The 26272-nt window shown below is 41.5% G+C and overlaps 1 long non-coding RNA gene across 1 annotated transcript in view; it reads right to left on the reverse strand.

Moving 5' to 3' along the window:
- Nucleotides 1-216: 216 nt before the first annotated feature.
- LOC141282529 (uncharacterized) overlaps nt 217-26272 on the reverse strand; it is a 53225-nt gene continuing 27169 nt past the window's right edge. Inside the window, exon 3 of the long non-coding RNA XR_012337241.1 lies at nt 217-788. This is a non-coding gene — a long non-coding RNA (uncharacterized lncRNA). The remainder of the gene's footprint in view (nt 789-26272) is intronic.

Consider the following 26272-nt stretch of genomic DNA (forward strand, 5'->3'; position numbering starts at 1 on the left):
AGATGTTATAACTCAGACTAATGTAATAATAGCACAGATTAAATAACTCACTACTAATGTTATACTAATACAGGTGTATTAACTCAAACTTATGTAATACTTCACACAGATTTAATAATTCAGACTAATGTAATACTAGGACAGATTAAATAACTGAGACTAATGAAAAACTTAACACAGGTGTAATAACTCAAACCTATGTAATACTTAACACAGGTGTAATAACTCAAACCTATGTAATACTTAACACAGATTTAATTACTCAAGTCTAATGTAATACTTAAAACAGGTGCAACAACTAAGACTAATGTAACACAGATGTTATAACTCAGACTAATGTAATAATACCACAGATTAAATAACTCACTACTAATGTTATACTAATACAGGTGTATTAACTCAAACTTATGTAATACTTCACACAGATTTGATAATTCAGACTAATGTAATAAGTAACACGAATGTAATGTTTATAATAAATAAAATGTCACCCAAATGTACTTTAACGTCTACTGTACAGAATTTTTTTTAAATCAAAATGTAATTAACAAGACTAACAGAAAGACTATTTAATTGTATATAGCTTATAAAATCTATTTAAATAAAATATACCTGTATGATAAACACTACCACAAAAATGTAACTAATGTAACGTTAAACAGTAGGCTTCAAAAGCTGAGCTTGAATCAGTGGTCCTTCTTGAAGACAACAGGCAGCAAGGTGTACTGGAAGAGATGTTTTGGAGCTCCTTTTCTATTGTAGTTGTAGTTCACTGGTGTCAATGTTCACTTGGGTTTGGCAGTAAGGCTCACAGGAAGAAGATTTTCAGGTTCACAGGAAGAAGATTTTCAAGTTCACAGGAAGAAGATTTTCAGGTTCACAGGAAGGGGGTTTTCAGAATCACAGGAAGGGGGTTTTCAGAATCACAAGAAACGTTTTTCAGAATCACAAGAAGCGTTTTTCAGAATCACAAGAAGCGTTTTTGTACGTTTTCAGCGTTTTTGTACGTTTTTTGTACAAAAGACATTTATCTTTTGTTTCTACACCAAGTATTCGTTAAGTTACAGTTTATTTTTCTGACGCGTTTCTGAAAGGACTTCACTGAGGGAGAGAGAACAGAATGTGCATCATGTTTATTTTCTTAATTTTGCGAAAAGCACAACATTCTGTTTTTATTGGGAGTGGACAGAAAAAAACTAGACACTTTAACGTTTTAAATGATGTATAAATCATATCTGTATGTCAAAAATCAGCAGAGTAATTTAAGTCTCTTTGCGGAGTGGTTGAAAAATAAAGAGTTTGCGGCGCCCGCGCCACCGTTGACCCCAGAGTGTTAAGCAAAGTAAAGGTTTGAAATTTAATTTAAAGGTATTGAAAGGACGAGACAAGAACAAACAACAAACAGAGAAAAAAAACAAGTTAGTTACACTGTAAAGATAAACCAACATACTTAATATTACATAACATTACAACGTACACAGTAAATGTAAACGAGAACATTAATTATTGTAAATGGAGCAGGACATTACATGCATTACTATATTTATTTGTTTTTCTATTTCTATTTTTACTAAATGTGTTATGAATAATAAAAATCACTACTTGTATATTATAATGTAAAAAAAAACAATTATAATGTAAAATATAAAATATTTTGACAGCTCTAGCTACAGTATCTCACAAAATTGAGTACACCCTCACATTTCTGCAACTGTTTTAGTTTATCTTCTCAAGGGACAAAACTAGGGGTTGGACAAAAAAATATTATTCGATGTATCGCGATGTGGACGTGGCAGATTCTGAATCGATTCACAAATGTCAAGAATCGATTCTTAAAGGTAGGGTAACACATTTTGAAAAATGTGACCAGTCACGGAAAGTAGGGACACAAGTCGGATCTGGGCATTTTGAGTTATTCACATATTCTGAAAGTGCAGTTTCTAAGCTTTCCAACGATGTGTGACACATGGAAATTTGATAAGATTTGGAGAAGTTGTGGCCATTTGAATATAGGAACTCAGAAATACTCAAACTGAGAAAATCGAGACGAAAGGGACTCTTCTTTTCAGCTGGGGGAGACAATAGGGCTCATTTACATCTCATTTAGCTAAGCCATGCCCCCTGTAAAACCCTTTTTGAGATGTTCTAGCATCATATGTAGTATTTTATGACCAAATGACAACACGCAAAAATAAACATGACTCTTTTTACCTTTGTGGGGATCACAAGTCGAATCCAGTCTGTTTCAGATTATCCAATGACCATATTTGTCCAAAAATGCGTATAATCCGTGAAATATAGATTGTTTACATGAGATTTCGCATGAATGTCTGGTAATACAATATAATATACAATCTGAAGACTATTTAAATCGTAACATGTAAGGGTATATGAGCTTACACTCCGTTAAACACATGAACTCGCCTTCAAAGTTTGTATTTAAAATAGGGAAGTAGTATAATAATAGATCATCCAAACAGCGCCGTCGAAAACGTGACATCCTTTAGAGATGTTACCAATGGCTCGCTCGTTCCTCCATCAGCCAATGACTTCGTGGAAAATATTGATAGACAAAACATGTAGCCAATTATATGAAGAATACAACGATATCTGTGTAACTACTGTGTGTTTGGACTCATGCTGCGCTGCAAGAACTGACATAGAGATGACGTCAAAGTACCGCGAGAGCGAGTAGAAATTAAACTACTCCGTAAGATTTCTTAAGCGCTCTCGCGGTACTTTGACGTCATCCTACTGCAGCGCCGCATAAAGTCAGTGACGCGGCTGACGTACGATGCGGCTGACTGTTATTTGTTCCGCCCCAGCTTCTTTTATTTTTCTTTTGTTTTGTGCGCCCGAGCTTTACAGTCTGGGGAGACGCAGGCTATAAGTTTGAAAAAAAAACTTAGCAAACATGTCTGAGGAACAGGGCAGCGCGTCACTACAGTCACGTGACTTCACGCTCGAGCCGGAAGAGAAGACAATGCTGAATAAAGTCGTAATTCTGCTATTTTTGGACCAAACTATATTTTCGATGCATCAACACAATCTTACTGACCCACTGATGTCACATGGACTACTTTGATGATGTTTTATTACATTTCTGGACATGGAAACCATACATATTTTTAATGAAGGGGATAGAAAGCTCTCGGACTAAATCTAAAGTTAAAACATCTTAAACTGTGTTCCGAAGATGAACGGAGGTCATCCGAGTTTAGAACGACATAAGGGTGAGTCATTAATTACATTATTTTCATTTTTGGGCGAACTATCCTTATTTAGTAGTCACGCTGTTCCCTTTGGGGGCGGAGGCGAAAACAAAAGCTTATACAGTATGTAAATATACACACAGACAATGACGCCCCCCCGCTGCACGCTAGAATCCGGAAAAACAAGCCTATTTTAACCGCAAAATGTACGCTTTTAAATATACAAAAACTACTATCTCAAACATGGAGAGGCTTCTTCGTGATCTCAACTAACAGATTCTGCAATAAAACGAAAATCACAAATTTTGAAAAAAAAACTTTGTTTCTCATTTTCTCGAAACTTGTGCTGCCGACATGCGTCCCTGGTTTCCGTGACGGGTCACAAATGCTAACGGTAGCCGCCTAGCAATGAAATCCCGATCCCACCCTCAAGTCAAATCGCTCTCCAAAGTCACGCCTCTTTCCAAACACATGAACACGCACAGATCAGACGGTCACGTCTCATGTCTCATTCACCAGTGAGAAAACTTTGCAGTACAAAGTGAATAACACTTCCAAAATAACCAACATAAACAACTGGTTTACATCAGAATTAGTTTAAGCACACGTTCGGTTGTGTAGACGTAGTAACTATATCGTTATGCTAATCCGTAAACGAACACAAATTTCATAAGCAACACACTGTTTCATCAAAGTATAATATCTGAATCCATCTCAATACAAACATATCGCGTACCTACCTTACCAAAATAAACAGTGCAATGACCCTTTCAGACCCTTTGCCTCCTGTAGCTGTTTGCATCTCGTGGAAAAGCACTAAAGTTACTGATGTTAATTTGGATTTTTGCTCTTGCTGATCCAGGCAGTTTTTGCTGTTGTTGTTATAAAAGATGCATTTAGTTTTGTTGCTCCTGTGTAGGTTGTCAATTCAGCAGAAAAGTTTGGTGTTCTCGCTGTTTACAGACAGAGCGCACGTGAACGCGCCGATGACGTATGGTATCTGCGTGGACTCGCTGCGCGGTGGGAATTCAAATTACGCTTACGTATGAGGGACATAAAAGGAAACGTCCGTTCGGACCGAAATCTATGATTTGTTGAACATTTTTTGGTCCTACGCCTTTCACAGATGATATAAATTTTTACAAATACATTTAAACAACTTAACACAGTGATTGCTATCAGGATGTGAGGAGACTTTTAACCTGCATAACTAAAAATGTTTCAGGATCAAATCTGTTACCCTACCTTTAAATGTTCGCTTACAAAAAAAAAATGTGACGTTAATAGAACCAAAAAGTGGGACTCAACAGGGTAGCAGTGCTGCACACGGACAGCTTGAAAGAGTGCGCACTGCACGAGCACCTACAGTGGAGCTTACACAAGCAGTAGAGAAAGAAATAGACAAATACACCTAGGACAGCCCCGTTTCTAAACTGCAAAAAAATAAGATGCACTTTGTGACGGTCTTCCTCTGCCTTTTCTCTGTTCAGTGAGTTGCAGGGAGAAACAGCACATTAATTTACTGACTCATCTGACTGTGCTAATAGCGTTTCCTTAAACTATCCAGTGTTTAGTGTTTAGATATAAGAACATTAATACATTTCTGTAAGAATATCCACATAGCTTGTTATCTAGATGCTGGGTGCGCTGCATTAAATACATTAATACTGCCAAAATCTGTGTATAAGGATGATTATTATATGCTTAACGTTAGTCAGTTTGTGGGAGTTGATTCCAGTTAACATATTTTTTACTGGCTTCAATGTCTTACAACAGAAACAGAACATATATGTATAAAAGAATGAAATTATTGATCACTTAGTTGTATTAAAGTACAGTATATGACAGTTCAGAGACTAGGAGCAAAAGCACAACACTAGTCTGGCTTTGAGATGACATCACAAATATGCTAATAAGTACATCAAGAATCGATTCTGAATCGAACCGGGACCTAAGAATCGATTCTGAATCAATTCATGAGGGTCCAAACTATTCCCACCACTAGACAATACTACAAAAATTAAATTTGGATACATTTTAAAATCAATGTGCTACTTATATAGCAGAATATATTTACTATACTCTGAAAATAACTAAACCTACAGCCATTAGTGTCAAAATAGCTGACAACAAAAGTGAGTACATCCTATTTCAGTGGTTCTCAACTCCAGTCCTCGGGCCCCCCCTCCCAGAATGTTTTAGATGTCTCCTTATATGAAACACTTGAATTCACTCATCAGGCTCGTACCAGAATGTTTGAAACGTTTCCTTAATTAACACACTAACAAGCTGATGGACTGAATCAGGTGTTTTATATATGGAGACATCTAAAATGTATTGGGAGGGGGGGCCCCCGAGAACTGGAGTTGAGAACCACTGCCCTATTTGATAATAGATGTTGTAGTCCTAATGCTGTACGTCAGTTGCAGAAGCTGGCTTAAAAAACAACCCATAAGTGCTGCCAACATTGCATTACAAGTTGCAGAAGGTCAGATTGTCAGTGCTCAGACCAAATGCCACACACTGCAACAATTCGGTTTGCATGGCCCAACACAACACATGCTAGACACCATCTGAGCCAAACAAATTTATGTTTAAGTTTGTTTAAGACAACAGGACATGGTTCCTGTAATTCATGCTCTTGGTTAGGTTATCTTCAGCAAAATATTTGTGGGGTTTCTTGCAAGCCAGTTTCAGAAAAGGCTTCCTTCTGGAATGACAGCCATGCAAACTGACTTACTGTAGTGTGAGATATATAGTTTGAGCACTGATATTCTGACCTTCCACTTCCTTCTGTAATAGTGATGCGCGGGTCGTCTCGTAACCCGCGGGCCCCGAGGGGTAACCCGCGAGTCGGGTTGGGGCGGGTAAAGAAATTGTAACTTTAATGCGGGGCGGGTTGGGGCGGGTCATTAAAAACAAAATTAAAAAACTGATATGTTGCGTCTAATTCCCTGTAGCATATATATTAAATATTTGGGAATATATATTTTTACATTTAATTACGTTCTTTGATAAGGTTAAATTACGTAGGCCTATGTGGCAACGTAACTTGATATCCCCAAACCTTTGGCGTCACGGAAGCGCCAAGTAGCTCCCGCTGGCTGCCAGCCACAACAACAAAACAAACGGAGAATTAAAAGATGAAAGACGATCTGCAGGAAAAATTAAGGTAGGGAATTTGTGAATAGATAATACAAATGCTGCTTTTTTGTGTGGTGATCTACTTTTAAAATGATAAAGCCGACAAGTTCTACATGTTAAAAACACTTAAAATGCGTGGACTATACTGCATATATCTCTACATTGGATTTAGGGATGTCACCATTACTCTATTTTCTTGAGGAGTTAAAAAAAATCCTGGAGCACATGTCGAGTACTGTTTAAAATAGCGGGGATTTAGTGAAACAAACTTGAAAGAAAATTACAATAGTATCAGAAGCATATATCAGCTGTGGGATTTGATTTTGTTTTACTAATCGTGCTGTTTATAATCTTAATTCATGTGTATTATTACAATAATGGTTCCTTTGCTGAGTACAAGAAAGCTGTCTGTGTGTAAAGTTGAGAGGCTGTGGTTTCGGTTGGGGGAGAAATCAGCAAACGCTGATAACAAAGCCCTGAAGGGAAAACACGCAGAACAGATGGTTTCAATAAACAAGTTGTTTGCTTTATAACTATGTTATATTTAGAGAAAGTGAAAATTAGTATGTTTAACTAATGAATGCATTTAACCAATTCATGAACAATGGAGTACTGTTGTGTTGTTGAATAATTATGTTTTACATATTTACTGCCTACATTTCATGCTGATTGCTAAAAGTGTTAAAGTTACAAAGATGTCCAAACAAGGACTGTGGAAATTGATTTTGTTCCATTTTATATTTCTTTAATTAATCATTTTATTCTATAAACATTGTGTGTTTCATATATGCACTGAGCTATTATGTAGAAATGAGGTGTTTGTGTTTGAGAGTGGAAAGTTACCAGCTTTTGTGTGTGTGTAAAAAGCTGCAAGGAGGATTAGCGAGGAATTTACGCCTGGAGATGATCAAGATAAAAGAGGCCTGAGGGGGAAAAGTAAACAGGCAACCATGTTATTAACCAATGCTTTAATATTCATAGGATAAAATATGCAATGTATTTCTTACTTAATCAGTATTAATCATTGAATAATTGATGTAATAAATATAAGATGTTGTCTTTGATAAATTTGTATTAACCAATGAAATGAAGGTTGCATACAGAATAACTTAATGGGGGCATGGCAGCTCAACCTTGAAGAACAGAATCTCCTGTGCTTGTTCTTTGTGTGTGTGTGTGTGTGTGTGTGTGTGTGTGTGTGTGTGTGTGTGTTTTCTTCCCTAACAGATGGTTTTTAATAATGATTAAAGTGTTTGCTTAGAAGTAGTATTGCAGTAAAAGATTTAATATGTGTTTATCTATCTTAAGAAGTTAATGTGTGCCTTATTCATATAACCAATTTTACGAATAATGAAATGATGTCATGATATTGAAATGTGTTTTACATAATAATCACTTTTATCTTACAGCTTATGTTTTTTATGAATAAATGAATGTTTTATTAATGATTTGTTTTTAAGAAAGCATTATAACATGCTATGTGAAGTCAACCATATGTGAAGTGGAGGAGTACTAGGGAGGAACTGCAGGGCTCCCAGGGATGAGCGGAGAACAGTTTGTTTTTTTCTTTGTCTGTGTGTCTGTCTTCACCGGCAGGCTGAAATTGGGTGTGGTGAGGGAGTCAGATTCATGAGGAAGAGCGGCCTTTGTGGGTGGAGATTCTCAGAAGAAGATCGACGTCACATATTTTATAAATATGCATGTTACTTCCTGAGCTGGTTGTTCGCCACTTGAGACGACCCAGCGCGCTGTTAAACTTTTTCATATCTGATCAATAAATATTTGAACTTAGATATTTGTATCTTGTGCCTTTCCTCTAAATTATGAACATGCAATGGACGCCTTAAAGTCCAACAATTGGTGACCGCCGACGTTTTGTGGAGGGAAAGGAGAGAGTGAGAGGAAGGAGGGTTTCACATTGAAGAAACCAGAGTAAGGGAGGGCTCCATTTCAACACAAAAAGAGCGCTCTACTAAAACAAGGTAAGCAGAAACCTGTTTTATCGAATTCTGCTATTTGGATATACCAAATTACTTGTGTTGATAAGGAGATCCGAACTGAATTACAAATTTACATTTTTGTAAATTGATAAGAGTGAAAAAGTTTTTGAAATCTTTGAATTTTGTTGTTAAATAAAAGGTTGAGGATTCCTTTAACGCATTAGGCGTTATAAAATACCAACTCGGGTTGAAGCCCGTAGGGGGTTGAGAAACCATTGGGTGGAGGGCCCAGGAATCATCTAATTGAGTACAGTATTAAATTTAAGGGTGTGGAAACCTTTGGGTTAAAGGCCCAGGAAATTCCATTGTGTACTTGATTCTGCAGTTGTATTTGGGTATATTTCATTTTGACATTATATATATAGAGGAATTGTATGTACAGTTGTATAAAGAATGGTTGAATTTCAGAAAGAGTGTGATGAATATGTGTGTTCACCGGTGTATGTGCAATGGAAAAAAAGGCTAATAGTTTGGAAAGGGACCAACTGTAAAAGACTCAGAGAAAGAGTTGAGAATTTGGACGAGATTAGCTTTGGTTGCGGCTGCCATGCAGGCTATTAAATCAAATAGAAAAGGGGAAGTTGACAGTGGTGCAGCTGCAAAGCCAAAGGAAGTTAAACAAGGAAACAGTCAGCCAGACTCAAGTGTGACACCTACGGCTCCTCCTCCAGCTCCACCCCCAGTGAAATCGATCTACCCCTCCTTGCACACACCTCCTCCTTATGAGAAAGCCAAAGCCCCAATGCAACAGCCTGTTTTTCAAATCAATAGCGGTGAATTGAATGTAGATGTAGATTTTATTTGTGTGAAAATGTAGTGTGTCTGTGATATATTGAGTCTGTTAAAACCATAAATGGGATTAAGCAAAATTTAGCAGAAAGACAGAAGCGAAGCTTTGAAAGAAAAAACAACAAATTAGAGAAAAAGAGTAGAGACCAAGTTATTAAAGGTGGAAATAAAGATGAAAAATTAAAAAAGGACAGAAAATTATTAAAAAGTGAATGACACAGATAAATTGTATAAAGGAAAAAAAGATTTAACAAAATGAAGAGGAGTCTTCATCTGATGATGGAAGGTGGTCACAAGATAAATTTTATTTTAAATTGAAAGGCAATATTTTGCAATGGGTTAAGTTAAACCTTGAAAGGCTGAAAGCTCTGATCCTTTGACATTCAAGAAAGTGAATAAAAATGTGGTAAGAAACAGACAATGAAAAACTGTGTGCGACATCAAAGTGTTGGAGCAGCAAAGAGAGCAGAACTAATAAACTAAACTGTGGACACATCCTATATGAATGGGACTACATGAAGCAGTGAAGGGGGCACTGCACAATGTTCAGAAAAAAAGACTTAGTGGAGTCCAGAAAGACTCACAAAGACAATAAAGTTCTTGGAGGCAAGAGAAACTGGACAATACTTCACTGGACACTGAACTTTTTCATCTTCATACGAGCCTTTGAGTGAAAAAGGGAAAAGAGTAAACAGCCGTTCAATGTTTAGTAAAGACCTTGTTACTATAGGGACACAGACAATCTTTATGAGAAAATCAGCTAGACACATTTAAAGGCTGATCAAGAACTTTGTTGTTAGGTGTGACTACCTGTTCTGAAATCAAATCAGACTCCTATTAATCTGACAGGAAGAAATGCATAATTGAATTTGTTATCTACAGAGGAAGTCAGAACTCCACTGATGGTACTGAGCTAAAAAGCAAATATAAATGGCATAGATCAGCTATGGCAGAAAGGAAATTAAAATAGATAAAAGAAATAAATTGAAAAAGAAAAAAAAGAACACCATAGAACACTATAAAAGGTAAACAAGAAAAGCTGTGAGAATAGAAAAATAACTGATTATTGTAACAAACTTTGTATTTAACTCTTTCACCGCCAGCGTTTTTAAAAAAAGTTGCCAGCCAGCGCCAGCGTTTTTCATGATTTTCACCAAAGTTTAATGCCTTCCAGAAAATGTTCTTCTTTAAATATATAAACATACAATATAACAAATGAAAGAACAGACCCTCTGCTTTCAAACAAAAAAAACCGTTTCATCCTACCTTTAGTGGTTCTTTTGCAATCAGCTTTTGAATATGGGTAGGTTTTTGCAAAAACACCATATTTTGAGCAAAAAGCAGATATAATTCCATTTTTATGACGGACTTTTCATAGAGATCCCATTCAGAGCGATCTTTAAAACAGACACGGACATGCAGCAGCTTGCCATAGAGCAATACTTCCGGATTTAAAAAGTTGCGGAAGGGCGCCACCTGGTGGATAATAGCGGTATTGCGGAAAGACGGAAAATCTCGTCATTGGCGGGGAAGCGTTTTCTCTTAATTGACGAGATATCTCGTCAATGGCGGGGAAAGAGTTAAGGAAATTGTCAGCCCAGACATCATATATGTGCATGAAGGTGTTCACATGGCAGATCTAATCACTGAGGGTGAGCCGCATGATTGCATACCATTGACTGATATAAAAATTGTTATTATTATAATTAATTGTAATTGTTATACCATTGACTGAAAAAGCAAACAAATTGAGAGATGGTTTGTTCCGGTACCACTGACAACTCCCCCACCGGTAATCACACTGTTTACAGATGGTTGTTGTTTTAGAGCAGCAGATGGCACATTGAAGGCAGGTTTTGCAGTGGTTGAACAGGTTGAGGGTGATTTTGTGACTAGAGTGAGTGGTAAATTGGAGGGTAAGCAGTCAGCACAGAGAGCTGAAATGGTAGCTGTTATCAAAGCCTTGCACTACACTGGTGAAGAGAGGGTGATTGTTTATAGTGACTCTGCATATGTGATTGGTGCAGTATATATGGAACTGCCATATGGCAGATAGGTGGGTTTGAAACCAGGAAAGGCCGGCCTATAATAAATGCTAGCAAAGCCTGCCATATACTACAGGCTGTGAAGGTACCTAATGAAGTGGCTGTTGTCAACTGCCTAATAAACCACTTATATCCCCAACCATGGTTTCCCAAGACAAAGTTAGATCTGACAAAATTGACAAACAAGCACTGGAATTGAAATATAGTTTTGGGGCTGCTTATCACCCCAATGTTAGAGCAAAGCTGAAATATTGAACCTGACTTTGACATTAAAACTTGACCTGACAAAATCTGTGCACAGACAAAAATAACATGGCTTGACGCATTGCCAATTGCATTAATGCCTATTCACTTTTCTGTTAACAGGATCACTGGTTTGACACCATTTGAATTGCTTACAGGTCGTCAGTTTCCGGGTCTGAGGAATCCCCTGGTGAAGGACCCTATCCTGCCACTAACTAATGATGTTTATTTCTACAAACTAACTGCTCTGATTAAACATTTTTCTTGCCAGGCTACCACACAACGAAATTGTGAGAACGACCCAGCTGTTATAAATGATGTTTGGGTTTCTAACAGACACAGGTGTGGACCTGAGGACTCAGGTCCAAGAGAGGGAGAGTGTTGAAAGTGAAAGTGAATCAGCTGGAATACAGAGAGAACAAACAGGAAGTGAAACATCAGTGGTAACACATCAGTGGTAACACTCACACAACACCAACAACAAAGTCAACAAACACACTGTAAAATTGTGCATAAAAAAGGTGACATTTTTTTCAGCCCAGTAACAGAACCCCTAGCACACTGTGTGAGCACAGATTGTGCCTACGGAGCAGGTATAGCCGTACAGTTCAAAGCGAAGTACGGTACACAAAAGGTTGTAAGACAGAACAAACACACAGGTGAATGTGCAGTTACCCATGAGGACGACGGCAGATTGATTTTTCATTTAATAATAAAACAAAATTGTACTGATTTACCAACATATGAGAATTTTACCTACAGCCTCAGATGTATGAGAGAGTGGTGTGAGAAAGAAAACATAACAAGTGTATCCACTCCCCGGCTGGGGTGTGGCCTGGATAAATTGGATTTCCACAAAGTGCTGGAAATCCTGACAGAAGTGTTTAGAGACCTGAATATCACAATTACCATATATTCATTATAACCTGGGTAACTACATACCATATTGACCTTTGAATTTTGACCTTTGAATTTCTTAAGTTTCTTATACAATTCTACAGTATTAATTTCATATTTCATTTTTCTTTTCCTTTTTGAATTTACGATTGTTATTTGAGTATTAGCCAATAGGCATAAGTGTATTTTTTCCACAGAGATGAAGCTATATGGAAATTGGAAGGTTCTGTGGGCCCTAGGAGTTATAACTGCAATTATAATCACCATAATATTTGGCATAAACAATGGAGGTAATCTGAAAAGTGACAAAAGGTCCAAAACAACATCGCAAGATCAGTGTTTAAAGAGATATGGGGGAATTTAATTAAATTACATAAAAATTCAAAGATATCATACACCTTTGATTTATGCAATATGATAGACTGTGGAGGGCAATAGTAACCTCTATAGTAGTGTCCATTGGTGTATTTGTGGCCATCCTGGTGACCTGTGGATGTTGTTGTATTCCCTGTCTTAGATCCCTATGTAACAGACTGATAGTGTCTGCAATAGAGAAAAAAGAGAATAGTCCACCCCCATATAGCATGCCCATATTAGGCCTACAGAACCTGGATGAGGAGGAGGAAGAAAATGTGTGACCTCTTTCAGAGGTCAAGAGAGGGAATTGTGGGATTTGATTTTGTTTTACTAATCGTGCTGTTTATAATCTTAATTCATGTGTATTATTACAATAATGGTTCCTGTGCTGAGTACAAGAAAGCTGTCTGTGTGTAAAGTTGAGAGGCTGTGGTTTCGGTTGGGGGAGAAATCAGCAAACGCTGATAACAAAGCCCTAAAGGGAAAACACGCAGAACAGAGGGTTTCAATAAACAAGTTGTTTGCTTTATAACTATGTTATATTTAGAGAAAGTGAAAATTAGTATGTTTAACTAATGAATGCATTTAACCAATTCATGAACAATGGAGTACTGTTGTGTTGTTGAATAATTATGTTTTACATATTTACTGCCTACATTTCATGCTGATTGCTAAAAGTGTTAAAGTTACAAAGATGTCCAAATAAGGACTGTGGAGATTGATTTTGTTCCATTTTATATTTCTTTAATTAATCATTTTATTCTATAAACATTGTGTGTTTCATATATGCACTGTGCTATTATGTAGAAATGAGGTGTTTGTGTTTGAGAGTGGAAAGTTACCAGCTTTTGTGTGTGTGTAAAAAGCTGCAAGGAGGATTAGCGAGGAATTTACGCCTGGAGATGATCAAGATAAAAGAGGCCTGAGGGGGAAAAGTAAACAGGCAACCATGTTATTAACCAATGCTTTAATATTCACAGGATAAAATATGCAATGTATTTCTTACTTAATCAGTATTAATCATTGAATAATTGATGTAATAAATATAAGATGTTGTCTTTGATAAATTTGTATTAACCAATGAAATGAAGGTTGCATACAGAATAACTTAATGGGGGCATGGCAGCTCAACCTTGAAGAACAGAATCTCCTGTGCTTGTTCTTTGTGTGTGTGTGTGTGTGTGTGTGTGTGTGTGTGTGTGTGTGTGTGTGTGTGTTTTCTTCCCTAACAGATGGTTTTTAATAATGATTAAAGTGTTTGCTTAGAAGTAGTATTGCAGTAAAAGATTTAATATGTGTTTATCTATCTAAAGAAGTTAATGTGTGCCTTATTCATATAACAAATTTTACGAATAATGAAATGATGTCATGATATTGAAATGTGTTTTACATAATAATCACCTTTATCTGACAGCTTATGTTTTTTATGAATAAATGAATGTTTTATTAATGATTTGTTTTTAAGAAAGCATTATAACATGCTATGTGAAGTCAACCATATGTGAAGTGGAGGAGTACTAGGGAGGAACTGCAGGGCTCCCAGGGATGAGCGGAGAACAGTTTGTTTTTTCTTTGTCTGTGTGTCTGTCTTCACCGGCAGGCTGAAATTGGGTGTGGTGAGGGAGTCAGATTCATGAGGAAGAGCGGCCTTTGTGGGTGGAGATTCTCAGAAGAAGATCGATGTCACATATTTTATAAATATGCATGTTACTTCCTGAGCTGGTTGTTCGCCACTTGAGACGACCCAGCGCGCTGTTAAACTTTTTCATATCTGATCAATAAATATTTGAACTTAGATATTTGTATCTTGTGCCTTTCCTCTAAATTATGAACATGCAATGGACGCCTTAAAGTCCAACACAGCACAACGCTGCCTCTCTTTCTCTCCCTCGTTCGCTCGCTCTCGCGTGCTTCAGCTCGTGCATGAAAGCAAGAATGTGATGCGATTGCATGCTTGTAAATTTAATAAGTTTACACGACTGAGCTGCAGCGGGCAGGCATAAGATTTATAAAAACACATATGAGAAGAAAGGCACAGCAACTCAAAAAAGTGTTTCACAATTACTCATAATGCCAATTTTCCTGTGGAGGCATGGAGCAGCATGAGAATACACAGTTAACTTATGTGCGATCTACCGGCATTGCCTTTGCGATCGATGTATTGGACACCCCTGGTTTATCATTATCCTATCTCTATATTAATATGACCATACTGGTTTCTATGGCTCATTGGTGTGTGTTCTTGCCAGTTTACAGGGCGATGTAATCTAATGGTTGTTTCCAAGCACTCTTAGGCTGAAATAAAGCCTCTTATTATTTAAACTACGAATGCCTAGTATGTCTATTGTAATGGTCGCGGGCGCGGGGCGGTGCGGGTTGTAAAAATAGATACAGTGTTGCGGTGTGGGTTGGGGCGGGCCAAATATTTCATAAAAGCGGGACCCACGGGTTCGAAAAAACGCCGACCCGCGCATCACTATTCTGTAACCTTCTGTAAAGCAATGTTAGCAGCACTTATGTGTTGTTTCTTAAACTGCTCTTATACAAGATAACCAAATTTGTATGGTGTGGTCTAGCAAATAAAAACATGAACATAATGAATAGGCTTTGTAATGTTAATTCAATTCAATTCAATTTTATTTATATAGCGCTTTTCACAAAAGTCAATTGTTTCAAAGCAGCTTTACATAAATAGAAGCAGTGAAAAGCACAGAAAAACGACAGATAGCACAACAAAATACATGATAGCATGAGCAGTTAAATTTGCTGCGGCTATGACTCAATATTATAAGTGCACGTATTACTAAAGCAACGTATAGAAGAGGAAGCTAGGTAAACCCCAAAAAGGCTGCCTCCCCGGGGTGAAAAACCCCCTAGGAGAAAAAAACCCCGGGCTTTTATCCGAGGAAAAATAAGTCCTAGGAGGGAAAAACCCTTGGGAGAACGGAAATGGAGATTTAGCGGAGATTAAGCGGTTCTCCCGGTGATCGTTGGTCAGGCATCAGCTGGGCATAACGTTGAAGGACGGCCAGTAGATCAGAGGTGTGCCGACTTTCACATCTATTAGGACTGGGTCTGTTTGTCTCGTTGTCCTCGGGTCGAGGACGAGACAGGGAGAGAAAAACAAAATCGTATTAGCGTAGCGGCCGTTCATATGTATTGAAGTGTCACACAGTGATGTGGTTTAACTCAGCTTAGTTCCAGATAGACTAAATATTGCGGCATAATTATGTTATCCACAGTTGAGGATTTAGCAAATTGGGGGCCCAATGCGAGGGTATATAAGGGTCACCTTCCGATCTTTAAGAGAAAATGAAACCTGACGACCCATTTGACTAAGGCCTAAAGCCCCACTGTCGTCGTTAATGCAGGTTCAGTGGCAAACGGGTCTATATTGTATACCATTTACAGGACCAGGAGAAAACGCCAAAAACATCGCAACCCGACCATACGTGCTAACCCGTTTGACTAAGGCCGGAAGCCCCACTGTCGTCGTTAATGCAGGTTCAGTGGCAAACGGGTCTGTATGGCATACTATTCACAAGACACACGAAAGCACGAAAAACGCAACCCGACCATACATACCAACCCGTTTGACTAAGGCTGGAGGCCCCACTGTCGTCGTTAATGCAGGTTCAGTGGCAAACGGGTCTGTATGGCATACTATTCATAAGACTTACGATAGCACCAAAATCGCAACCCGACCATACGTGCCAACGCGTTTGACTAAGGCTGGAGGCCCCACTGTCGTCGTTAATGCAGGTTCAGTGGCAAACGGGTATGTATGGCATACTATTCACAAGACACACGAAAGCGCGAAAAACGCAACCCGACCATACATACCAACCCGTTTGACTAAGGCAGGAGGCCCCACTGTCGTCGTTAATGCAGGTTCAGTGGCAAACGGGTCTGTATGGCATACTATTCACAAGACACACGAAAGCACCAAAATCGCAACCCAACCATACGTGCCAAACCGTTTGACTAAGGCCGGAAGCCCCACTGTCGTTGTTAATGCAGGTTCAGTGGCAAACGGTGGCAAACTATTTAATGCAATTCATTTTAAGTGTTCATGCAGAAAAGGTTTTTATTTATTTATTTGGTTGGTCTGTGTTATGACCGTGAGTGCTTTGTTCCATGAAAATAACTATTGCGAGTTAAGAACCTTTACTAGACAAATTATGCGAATGCTTTGTTGAAGAGAAAAGTTTTAAGTCTAGATTTAAAATGATCGACTGTGTCTGACATCGGTTGGTAAATCATTCCAGAGCTTAGGGGCTAAGTAGGAAAAGGATCTTCCACTTTTAGACACTTTTGATAGTCTAGGGATAATCAATAGGCCAGAATTTTGCGACCGTAGTGTGCGTGATGGATTGTATTCTGATAGTAATTCTCTAAGATATGAGGGTGCTAAGCCATTTAAAGCTTTGTAGGTGATTAGTGATATTTTAAATTGGATGCGATATTTAACTGGTAGCCAGTGTAAAGATGCCAGAATTGGGCTTATGTGGTCATACTTCTTAGATCGAGTAAGTACCCTTGCAGAAGCGTTTTGAACTAGCTGAAGCTTGTTGACCTGATTTGAATGGCATCCCCCGAGTAGCGAGTTACAATAGTCTATTCTAGAGGTCATAAAAGCATGAATAAGCTTCTCTGCGTCAGATGTAGACAGTATATGGCGTATTTTTGAGATATTTCTAAGATGGAAGAATGCTGTGCGGCAGACGTTGGCAATATGACTATCAAAGGATAAGTTGCTGTCGAACATCACACCTAAGTTCCTAACCGTGGAAGATGGCACCACAGTACAGCCATCTATGTGCAATTTGTAATCTGACATATTATGTTTGTAGCGATTTGGTTCCCTTTCAGTCGGTCACTACGACGTCACGTCGTGACCGACGAATTGGGAACTCGCTTAGAGAGACCAATCTGCTTCGTTTACTACTAAAACGCCAATGAACTTGGCATTGAGATATTTGCATAATGCTGGCGCCGCCCCGCCAGGTGCCTTTATAAGCAGCAGGTGCAAATATGGAAATTAGCTTTTTCGCTTCGAAAGCCGGCTTTATCTGCTACTGAGAAGCTACTCTCTGCTCTTCTGGGAACGGTTGCTGAAGTTGATTGACAAGCAGTACTAACACAGCGGACGCTCGCAGTATTCCACGGCTCTGCATCTTTTTTGTTTTGAGTTTAGTGTGTGCGTTGCCTTCCCTGTGCGCATCATCAGCTGAGCACCTAAAGAGTGATTTCCCTAAAAGAGTGATACGTGAGAGCTCTGTGTCTTTTTAAAGGCAGCCACTCTCTCGTATATGCGGAGATCAGCGTCCTTTTCAGGATAGCTTTTCGCCCGTGCGATCTTGGATGCGAGAAGTATAAGGGTTCCAGTGACGGTCACGAGCGCTGTCTTCGTGCTCAGGCATCGAGCACTCCGGGGCTGCGTTCGTGGAGAGTTTCTGTTCTCTCTGTGAGAGCATAACCCTCTTGGATTGCGGAGACGACTGTCGTTTCTACGGGAACGCTGTCCGCGCCTTGCAGTGCTGACACCGCCATGGTGCGGCTGTCAAGCGCTCGCAGGGCGCCCTTCGCGTCACTACGCTGAGTAGGACGGAGGATGCGTCCTCCACCTACCGGCCTTCTCATCCTCAGCCGGTTGAGGCTCCGGTGGAGACTGCAGAGTCGTGTTCTACGATGTCTGCCGAATCCATTGGACCTCCTTCTGGTCCCGTCACTTCTGCAGCATCAGAGGGGTGTCCATTTTTCCTCCGAGGCAGAGTCGTTCCGGAGATGGCGGCCGTGCCCGCTCGAGCGGCGGAGACGGTAGAGTTGGAAAGGTTAACCCCGAACCGTCCCGCCCACAGGATTGGTACTTCGGAGCTGCTCGGGCCTCTCGGTCCTCTCCTCCTGTGCCTTTCTTTCCCGACGGCACGAAGAGCTGACGTGATTTGCGGCCGTCCGGCCGTTCAGCTTTCACCCCTCACCTCCCTCACCAACGGAGCCGCTAAAGGCGGGGACCCCTTCAGTGGAGCGGGATGCGTTCCTGGAGGGACCACCCAACCCTTCCCTCCCGTGTTTGTAGACAGTCGTCCGGTTACGGACGCTGCCCATCAGGCATGCCAGAGAGGCGGCTTCGGCCCTGCACGCAAAAACGTTGCTGCAGGTTCACCAAGGATTTACGAGGGAGGCCGCGACCTTCAGTCGTGCGATGTCCACCACAGTGGTTCAAGATCGCCACCTTTGGCTGTGTCTGGCTGACATGACGGACGCAGGCGAGAACAACTTCTTGAATGCTCCTGTCTCACAGACCGGCCTCTTCGGCGAGGCCGTGGAGTCGTACAGCTCCGCTGTGCAGACTGAGGCGATCTCCTAGGTCATGCCCCTGCGAAGGAAAGCTGCCCTTGGTCCACCACGCCGGCTCCTCAGTCTGCCCTCGCCGTCGGCGTCCTGCGGCGACCACCTCCGTTCCCCTCCTCGGACCCCATCTCGGCAGCGCAGGGGAACCGGTCGTCAGCAGCTCGCCCCGCCCGCTTAGCCGCTTCCCGTGAAATTCGGGAGTTTAAGTTCCACCTATATGGAAATCAGCTTTTGTCCTTCCCCTGTTCAAAGGTGGAGATCCCACACACCCAAATAATTACCGACCTATTTCTAAGCTGTCAGTCTTGGCCAAAGTCCTTGAAACATTTGTCAATAATCAATTGAAAGAATTCTTGTCCTTCAATAACATCCTGTCTGATGTTCAATCTGGTTTTAGAAAACAACATAGTACAACTACAGCTGCCTTAAAGGTTTTAAACGATTTTATTGAATCTGTAGATAATAAGAAACATTGTGCAGCTTTATTTATCGACCTATCAAAAGCATTCGATACAGTGGATCATACTTTACTGCTACAAAGACTTATGGATATTGGACTATCTAAACGTACCATCGGCTGGTTTAATAACTATCTTTCAAACAGAACTCAATGTGTACAGGCAGAAGGATTCATCTCTGGTTCGCTCAATGTTACTAAAGGAGTACCACAGGGGTCAGTCCTTGGACCACTTTTATTTACCATATATATAAACAATATTGCTCAGAATGTTCATAATGTACAGTGTCATTACTATGCAGATGATACAGTTATTTATAGTTCAGCATCCACACCCAATCAGGCTCTTTCGGAGTTACAGTTTGCATTTGATATCGTTCAGCGTAATTTATTTGAATTAAAATTAGTTTTAAATGTTGATAAAACAAAGTTTATGTTGTTTTCTAAATCCAGACAAATCTCAAGGAATAATCTTCGGCCTATTACTACATCTCAAGGTTCAGAAATTGAGTTTGTGTCTCAGTATAGGTATCTGGGGATTTTAATCGATGATGCTCTCTCTTTTGGCCCTCATGTTGAAAAATTGGTGAAAAGATTGAAAGTAAAATTGGGTTTTTATTTTAGAATTAAATCCTGTCTTTCCTTTGAGGCAAAAAAGAGGCTTGTTGAAGCGACTTTTATGTCTGTACTGGATTACGGTGATGTTATATATATGCATGCATCTTTACAGTGTTTACATGCTATTGATACTGTTTATCATGGTGCATTGAGGTTCATAACAAATCTCAAAACCCTCACTCATCACTGCGTGTTGTATGCTCGGGTTGGCTGGTCTGCGTTGTCCGACAGAAGACAAAAACACTGGCATGTTTTCATATATAAATCTATCCTGGGTTTACTTCCGTTTTATCTATGTACATATATTTGTAAAAAGTATGCTTGTAGCTATAGCCTCCGGTCACAAGAAATATTTTTATTGTCCGTTCCAGTGGTACGTACTGAATGTGGGAAAAAGGCATTTAAGTTTGCTGCTCCTTCTGCCTGGAATTGCTTGCAAAGTATTTTAAATCTGAGGTCACTGGTTTCATTAGATAATTTTAAAAAACTTTTAAATGAATTGGAGAAAGAAACATCAGGCTGTAGATGTTTTAACTAGTTTTATATTGATAGTGCAATTTTGATGTGTGTGTATATGTGTATGTATTGTTGATGTTTTTTTTGTTCATACTCAAATGTACTTGTATCTGTTAATCTTGGCCAGGACGCTCTTGCAAAAGAGATTTTTAATCTCAATGTGCTTTCTTTCCTGGTAAAATAAAGGTTTAATAATAATAATAATAAAAAAGTGGCCAGTGAAGGGCGACCCGGATTGGCAGAGGATCACTCTTCAGGAGATGGAGCTCCTTCCCCCGATAGAGGGTCGGGTGGAAAATCCTTGGTTTGCATGTTCCACCGGCTGTTCGGCCGGTACCCACTTAACCACTCATAAGAGTGCATTCCTCTTCCCTCTCTAGGTCTCCGGAGGATCGAAAGAGCCGTGAGCGGGTACACACCAGCTCCCCTACCTCTCCTCTATCGCCAGCGGGTGACCTGAGGAGTCCGAGCTCTCCGCTGAGGAGACCGGACCACCAGCACCCTCATCGGAGTCTGCGCTCTCCGTAGAGGAGACCAGACGACCGTTACCCTCAGCGGGCTCAGGTCAGTGTCACACACACATACTGTAGATGTTTATGTTGTCACAGCAGACGCACCGGCAGTCCCAACTGTCTCGCTTCGCTGCCCCACCGCGGGTACTTCGGTAGTGTCGTTATTTCTCCTCGTACGGTGCCTGGGTGCTTGGCTTCAGTTCCCAGCCCGTTTCGTTGGGTTTTACGCACGATCCGCCTCGGTTACGAATCCGGCACACCCCCAAAATTCGGGCTTTCGTTTCACTGTTGTGAAAGCGTCCGATGCACATGTACTGCGTGCAAAAGTCGATATCCTGTTGGCGAAGGATGTTCGAGCCGGTCCCTCTTACCGAGATGATGATGATAGGGTTTTTCCAGCCTTTATCTCATAGTACCCAAAATACGCGGCGGGTTACGATCGATTTGATTTACGCACCGGCTCTACGAAGGTGTTCTTTTTGGATGATAACGCCGAGGCTCGTATTTCAATATTCAGATCGGTTTGCAGCCTTAGACCTGTAAGACATGTACTTTATGTGTCCATCTCCCCTCGCTTTAGACCGTTTTTCGCTCTGCGTCGTGGGGTGGGCATATTAATACTAAGTACACCATTCGAGCTGTCTCTCTCTCTCCGTGTCTCCATGTGCTAGTCACGGCATTAAAATGTCAGAGAGAGAGCGTTGTTCGCATTCTGCTTTTTTCTACGTCGACTTATAATAGCCCGTTCTTGGCAGACGTGCGCGAACACAGAGAGTTAATGCTTCGGCATCTCGCTCGTTTAAGTCTTCAGGTCGACTGGGAAAGAGCAACTTTGCCCCGTGCAGAGGATCCTTTTTCTCAGTATGGAAATAAGACTCGGTCGACTAATTGGCGTGTTTAACAAGAGCGCGCAACCAGTCAGTTCTGACTTGCCTCGGTTTAATTCGAGGGAAGTACGCGGTCCCTCTGAAACAATTTCAGAAGCTCCTGGACATATGACAGCATGCTGCGGCTGTGACGCCGCCCGAGCTGCTTCATATGAGACCGCTTCAGCATTGGCTTACGATCGAGTCTCGAGGAGAGCGTGGCACACCGACATACACCGTGTAAACATTGCACCTGCGTGTCATTTAAATTTTTCCCTGTGGTAGACCCGGCATTTCCGATAGAAGATATGCCCCTGAGGGGTCTCCTGGCATTCTGTATATTGCAATGCCCTCAGCACGGGATGATCAGCCACGTATGACGGGCTTGCAGTCTCAGGGGTGTGCATAGCACCCCAACTGCCGCGAGCGGTGCGCTGTATATCTGGGACTTGTACGCTCCGCTATGGAGATGCGAGGGAAGGATGTATTAGCCGACACCAATAACATTGCGACTGTTGCGTTATTTACCGTTAAGGCGGTTTTGCGCTCTCGTCACCTGTCGCATCTCGCTCGTCATCTCCTCCTTTGGAGTCAGAAGCATCTGAGGTCCCTTCGTGCCATTTACATCCCGGGTTCGCTCAATACAACGGCAGACGCGCTTCCCGAGCTGCGCCCCCGGCGAATGGCGACTCCACCTCCAGACGGTCCAGCTAATTTGAAAGAAGTTCGGTTGTGCGTAGATAGATCTGTTTGCGTCGCCGGACGATACCCACTGTCGCCTATTTTATTCACTAACCGAGGGCAGCCTCGGCGTGGATGCGTTGGCACACAGCTGGCCGCGGGGGGTGCGTAAATACGCATTCCTTCCAGTGAGCTTTATTGCGCAGACACTGTGCAAAGTCAGGCAGGACGAGGAGAGCCTTTTATTAGTCGCCCCGTACTGGGCTACCAGGAATTGGTTTTCAGAGTTAATGCTCCTCGCGACAGCCCCTCCCTGACGATTTCCCCTGAGGAAAAACTTCTTTCTCAAGGAAGGGGCACATTATGGCACCCGCGCCCCGACCTGTGGGATTTCCATGTATGGTCGTTGAGCGCGCGCAAGGTTTAGGTGATTTATCGCAAGCGGTATCTAACACCATCGACGCGGTTCGAGCACCGTCCACAAGACGGGCTTACGCGCTTAAAGAAACCTTTTTCGTCACCCGGTGCTCTTCGCAACGCGAGGACCCCAGAGAATGCCCATTAACATTGTGCTTTTATATCTTTAACATAGGTTAGATGGTAGGCTGTCCCTCCGCCATTAAAGTTGATATCGCCGCTATTTCTGCTCATCACTCACTTATCAACGACAGATCAGTTGGCCAGCATGATTTAATTATTACATTTTAAGAGGCGCTCGCAGGCTAAACCCCTCGCGCCCTCCCTCTTTCCTCCTGAGACCTGTCCATGGTGCTGAAGCCTTCAGGTCTCCCTTTTGAGCCTTTGCAGTCTACGAGTCTGATGTTTTTATCAATGAAAACTCTGACCCTGATAGCATTGGCCTCCATGAAGAGAGTAGGGGATTTACATGCATTCTCTGTTGACGATTCGTGCTTTTAGTTTGGTCCTGCTGTCTCACTGAGACCCAGACCAGGCTACGTGCCCAAAGTTCCCACCACTCCCTTCAGAGATAAGGTGGTGAGCTTGCAAGCGCTGCCCCCGGAGGACGCAGACCCAACCATGGCTTTGTTGTGCCCCGTACGCGCACTGCGACTCTACGTGGTTCGCACGCAAAGCCTCAGGACCTCAGACCAGCTCTTTGTTTGTTATGGTGGCCAGCAGAAAGGGAAAGCTGTCACTAAGCAGAGGATGTCTCATTGGATAGTTGATACTATCGCCCTGGCTTATAATCTTCAGGGTATTCCTTGCCCCTTTAATTTGAGAGCGCACTCCACACGGAGTGCTGCCTCATCTTGGGCTTTAGCTCGTGGTTCCTCGCTAACAGACATCTGTAGAGCTGCTGGTTGGGCGACACCTAATACGTTCACTAGATTTTACAGTGTTCGTATCGAGCCTGTATCCTCTCGTGTTCTTTCCTCACCAGGGGGAGCACGGAGAGCAGTCTCGCAGGTCGGCTTGCAGCCTCCAACTGATGCTTCATAACTGTGTCAGTATGGAAGGCCTTCAGAACAAAAATGCGTAATGGTTTGAATTGTTCTTCCTCCGCTGCCTTGGCAGCCTTTGTTGCGGAGCATTGGCTGTCAGCCTTTCACTAGCTGTATCCTCGCGAACCTACGTGTCTGGCTCGGGCTCCACATTGTGTCCCACCGGGTTCCTTTGTGAGTATTATTCCGTGGGGTTAATCCTACCAGCCCACGTTTCCCTTAGCAGAGCACTGCTTTGCTTACACAGCCACGGCTGTCATTTTTACCTCAACTACGGTTGACTTTCGCCCACCAATAGCCCTTAATGGGGCGGTGGCTTCCGCAGCGTCCCTATACCGCTCAGATAGGGCGCTTCCCAGTCGCTGGCACTACTGTGGGGTTAAAGGAACATCTAGTGCCCGGCCTTCTGCCTTAAAACCTAATTCTCCTTCTCCTTAAGTGGAACCGGAGGGCTTTACGCAGACACTGGAAGAGGTCAGCCCTCAGTGGCGTTTTGGTAGGGATTCCCAATTCATTGGTCACGACGTGACGTCGTAGTGACCGACTGAAAGGGAACGTCTCGGTTACGGATGTAACCCTCGTTCCCTGAAGGAGGGAACGGAGACGTCACGTCCCGTCGCCACAGGGCTGCTCCCTGCTGTTTATCGACCGGTCACTTTCTCCCGGCTTTCTCAGCGAAAAGAAGCTAATTTTCCTATTTGCACCTGCTGCTTATAAAGGCACCTGGCGGGGCGGCGCCAGCATTATGCAAATATCTCAATGCCAAGTTCATTGGCGTTTTAGTAGTAAACGAAGCAGATTGGTCTCTCTAAGCGAGTTCCCAATTCGTCGGTCACGACGTGACGTCTCCGTTCCCTCCTTCAGGGAACGAGGGTTACATCCGTAACCGAGACGTTCAATAATAAGTACCTCTGTCTTATTGGAGTTGAGCTTAAGAAAGTTATGTGCCATCCAGTCACTAACATCGCTAATGCAGTCTTTTAGCTTAGAAAACGTGTGTGTTTCGCTGGGATGCGAGGAGATGTAAAGCTGGGTATCATCCGCATAGCAGTGAAAACTTATGTTATGTTTCCTGATAATGTCTCCTAGGGGTAACATGTATAACGAGAACAGGATAGGACCTAAAACTGATCCCTGCGGTACACCGTATTTAACCAGGGAGTGATATGACTCTTCCTCATTTACATAAACAAAGTGATAGCGATTGGTTAGATATGACCTAAACCAGGCTAGCGCCTGACCACTGATACCAACATAGTTTTCTAGTCTATTGAGTAGGATTCTGTGATCTATTGTGTCAAAGGCTGCACTAAGGTCTAGTAATATAAGAATTGAGATTTCACCACGATCGGATGTTAATAGGAGGTCATTTGTAACTCTAAGCAACGCTGTCTCTGTGCTATGGTGGGGCCTGAATCCTGATTGGAACTTTTCATATGTACTATTATTTGTCAAGAATGTGCGTAACTGGCTTGCCACTACCTTTTCTAATATTTTCGAAAGAAAAGGGAGATTTGAGATTGGTCTAAAGTTATTAAGTTCTCCTTGGTCAAGCTGTGGTTTTTTAATCAGCGGTTTAATAACTGCTAGTTTGAAAGCTGTTGGAACGTATCCTATTTCTAGCGATGAGTTAAAGATATTTAGAACCGGGGTTGACACTACAGGGAATACTTCTTTAAGTAGTTTTGTGGGAACGGGGTCTAATATACAGGACGATGATTTGGATGATGTGACTAGTTTAGAGAGCTCATCTATTGTAGTAGGTTTAAATGAATCAAGATGTTCGTATGGTAGTCTAGTGTTAAGTGAACTAATGGGTAGAGTGGTGGCTGCCTGGGTAGCTACGATGTTTTCCCTAATAGCCGAAATTTTGTTAGAAAAGAAGTTCATGAAGTCGTTACTATTGTGTTGAAGTTTACTATTGGTTTCTGTTTGTTCTTTGTTTCTAGTCAGTTTCGCAACTGTGCTAAAGAGGAAACGAGGGTTATTATGATTCTCATTTATAAGCTTGCTAAGATATGTAGATCTGGCGGTTTTAATAGCCTGTCTGCAGTGTTTAACACTCTGTTTCCATGCTGCGCACCATACTTCTAACTTTGTGCTTCTATAATTTCTTTC

This window comes from Paramisgurnus dabryanus, chromosome 9, assembly GCF_030506205.2.
Source record: "Paramisgurnus dabryanus chromosome 9, PD_genome_1.1, whole genome shotgun sequence".
Classification (NCBI taxonomy): Eukaryota; Metazoa; Chordata; class Actinopteri; order Cypriniformes; family Cobitidae; genus Paramisgurnus; species Paramisgurnus dabryanus.